Raw genomic sequence first — 3,789 nt, 5'->3', positions numbered from 1 at the left:
CCAATCCAGAAAAAGGGTTCTCATTGTCCAGGTCTTCTTGGTGTACAATGAAAAGACTGGCAGCTGTTGTTTATCTTTTCCCTTCAAGGCCTGGAGTTAGCAGCTTTGTAGATAAGGGCACTCCTGCTTATTAATCCAATTGTATTTACATAAAATAGTAGGTTTAGGCTATCCGTTCCTACCTTAAATCCTGGTGCTTTCTTCTCTTCCTTACTAATAAATGTGCTTTGTGGCATTCCCCGCCCCACCCCCCCTGCCTTCCCCCAGAATTGAGCACTTTCATCTGCATTAAAAACCTGTCCAGGCAGATATCCTTTCTCCTCAATGATTTTCTTAATGGCATCTGGGAACTCATCTGCTGCTGCTTGGTTGGCAAAAGCTGCTTCTCATGTTATCTTGACATTTTTAAAGCTAAACATCTTTCTAAAATTATCAAACCATCCTTTGCTGGCATTAAATTCCCCAGTTGTATATCCTTCACCATCCTTTTGCTTTCAGTTGTCATATAATGACTTCACTTTTTCTCAAATCATATTAGAGTTTATAGGTATGCTTTTCTTATAGCATTACCACATCCACATTAAAGTTGCATTTTCAAACCAAGATGAAAAGGTAGTTCACAAAAGGTGCAAGGTCTTCATGCCTGTTGGTGTAGCTGCAACAACGGATTCACAAATTTCCTCTTTCTTTTTGCAATAGTCCTTATGCAAGATTTATCTTGAAATGGTGGGCAACCAGAGCTGCAGATCCCAGTTGACAATATGTATGAAGCAATTCAACTTTATCTTGTAATGTTATGTTTTTATTTGCTTTTTTGGGGCACTTCTAGCATCACTAGTGGCACTTTGTATGGGTACTTTGTATCACACTTGTATTCACAGTATATGTATGGTATTGCTGTAAACATGATGAAAAATATGAGAGATTACTTTTAACTGTGAAATGCAATTTATCAGAGAGATAAATGCTTAGATGGAAAAGATTAGCATCAAAAAGTATTTTAAGTGGATACTTGCAACACATGAGTTCACCTCAATGGCAACAGGGGGTGGCTACAAAGTTATTATAGTAGTACAGTATGTACTAAAGTTAATTTTATGCAGTTATGATATAATACTGCCTCTTTATGTTTGTTTAAATTTCTCTTGACTGCTAATAGCACCATGTATGGCCTGTAAATGTTTGTGTGTATAAAATTTGATACTTTTAAAACTTTTTATAATAGTTTTATGTATATTTTATGGTAAGTAATGATGAAATAGGCTGATACCTACATATATTTTATGCATTTGTGACATATATTTTTCTTAAATTTTTTTGATATTTATAAGGTACACAGTTCATCTGCAAGCTTTTTCAAATTGTCACAAATCTCCAAAATATTTCTCAATATATTTACTGAAAAAAAAATCTATAGGTAGGTAGACCTGCCCAGTTCAAATCCATGTTGTTCAAGGGTCAACTATAGGATTCTATTTTGCAGTTATTTTCTTTGAAGATATCATTCTGTATCTTTAACTTCCATTGTTCCTGGAGAAAAGTGTGATATACATCTAATTCTTGCTTCTTTAAAGATCATATGACTCTCTGGCTGCTTCTAAGATTTTTACTTTTGTGTTTTGTTTGCTTGCTTTCAGCAGTTTTATCGTGATGTACCTAGTTGTGAATTTCTATTGCATTATTCTTCTTGACATTTGTGCAACTTTTTGAAAAGAAAGCTTAGTGATTTTTATTATTTCATTAATATTTTGGGGAAATTCTCAGCTATTATTTCTTTACATATTAACTGAACCCTTTTATTTCTCCTTTATCCTTTTGGAACTTCTATTACATGTATGTTATGCATTGGTCATTAAACCTCTATATCTCCTATGTTCTTTCTTTGTTTTTCTTATCCTTTTTTGTTTCTTTGTCTCATTTTGGGTACTTTCTTCTTACGGTTCATGCATTCTTTCTTTAACCTCTCTAACATGCAATTAAGCATGCAATGAATTTTAAATTTCAATTATTACATTTTTTCCTCAGTTCTAGAATTTACATTTTGTTCTTTTAAAATATAGGGTCCAGATTCCACACAGTACGACTTATAATGTCCATTATTTCTCTTGATTCTAACTTACACTGTCTTGTATGTTCAGATGCCTGATTGTTTTTATCATTTACTGGTCATTACATTTTTTTTAATGTAGAAATAACTTGAAGCATAAGAAAATTTATATTATTTTTCATAGGCAACAAGGAACTTGAATATCCCAAATAACCTGAATACTGATATAGGGTTTGGGATCATTTAAAGCTGGCCTCCAACCCAACTGAGAGCATGACTATTCTAGGGCACATTTATTCCTAAAATGTATCCCTCTGGGTTTCCAGCCAAAAGCATGGGAGTTTGTCAGCGTTCTTCCTCCACAGTGCATCTTGAACTCCAAATTCTATTCTCTTGGCGAGGCTGATGAAATCTGTTTTTAACCTGTCAGTCTCTCAGATGATTCTTTTTAATTACCAGATGCTCCTAGAAGAAAAGAAGATTTAAGTGCAGAGCTTAACTTTCTGGTTTTTCTTCACCTGTGTCTTTGCCCCAAAATTTCTTCATTGTCTTGTTAATTCCCCTATGCTTTCGATGCTCATCAATAAGAGGTTGTTCCACATTACCCAGGCCAACATAAACAGAAGCAGGAGTCCTATTCTCCAAGTATTTAATTTAATATTTATAAAACCAACTTTGAATTTTATCTTAGCCTCACTAGAACTGGAACTGATTCAGAAAAAATGCTAATAATAGTGAAATATATGTTAGTTTCAAGTTAGTTTTTAAACATGATAGAATGTCTTAATTTTTCACAAAATTAAGGTAGTTTTAAAATTTCAGGTAATAATGACCACTAAATAACAAATAGACTAACTCATTTTAGTTTCCATAGCACTATTACCCACCCATGTAAAATCTGACTTAGAAGACAAAATCAAACCTGTTTCAAATGATCTTTTATGCTTGAAGATAGAAGCAGAAAGCCAGTTTCCCAATGCAGAAAAGGTAAATCCAACACTGCAAATGGAAAGGACAGTAGTTGGTAACTGTGTTTGCAGCCCAAGTGAATAGTAATATCTGAAGAATACAGTTTATACAATTTAAAACTAATGATTGACCAATACCTGCTTATACGACAAGATGCTAAATTGTACAAGGAAAACAAAAATGAGTGAGTCATAGGCTTTCCTATAGATGACTTAAAGGTTTTTTCAGAAATTTACAATTCTCTGTTATTCAAAGCTGATTCCTACCAGACATTGAAATATATATTACAAAGCCATAAGAAAAACAAGACAAAAGTGTGGTACTTGTCAGAAGCAGATGCCCCAATAAAACAAAAAAGAAAGCCCATTAAAAGACTCATGAGTACCTGATAACTTGGTGTATAATGAAGTGACATCCTAAATTAATGTAGGAAGAAGGGGTGAACTAATAAATCATGCTGGGACAACTGTCTTTCTGTCTGAAAAATATAAATCAATCCTTCACATCAAGTGAAGTAACACCTAAAGGCAAAAGGTAAAATTATAGAGTTAATGGCAAAAAATTGGAGGAGAATATCCTTGTGACCTTGAATAAGAATTTCTTAAACAAGACTCAAAAAACACAAACTATAAAAGGAAAAATTGGTGAGTTTGGCTGCATCAATATTAAAGATTTCTGAATAACAAAGGAAACTGTGAATAAAGTTAACAGCAGAGTAATCTTCTGGGAAAAGATATTTACAGAATCTAAAGTGGACTTTTTATCCAAAGTAT

The 3,789-nt window shown here is 33.2% G+C and overlaps 1 long non-coding RNA gene across 1 annotated transcript; it reads right to left on the bottom strand.

The window, feature by feature from the left end:
• Positions 1 to 1,356: 1,356 nt before the first annotated feature.
• LOC140848592 (uncharacterized) lies at positions 1,357 to 3,531 on the bottom strand. Its single transcript, XR_012129718.1, has 3 exons — positions 3,402 to 3,531; positions 2,970 to 3,046; positions 1,357 to 2,512 (listed from the first exon to the last, which is right to left on the bottom strand). It is a non-coding gene; the product is annotated as an uncharacterized lncRNA (long non-coding RNA).
• Positions 3,532 to 3,789: the final 258 nt, after the last annotated feature.

This window comes from Manis javanica, chromosome 1 (genome assembly GCF_040802235.1).
Source record: "Manis javanica isolate MJ-LG chromosome 1, MJ_LKY, whole genome shotgun sequence".
NCBI lineage: Eukaryota > Metazoa > Chordata > Mammalia > Pholidota > Manidae > Manis > Manis javanica.
The sequence above is the reverse complement of the archived record's forward strand: the minus strand, read 5'-3'. Positions and strand labels throughout refer to the sequence as shown.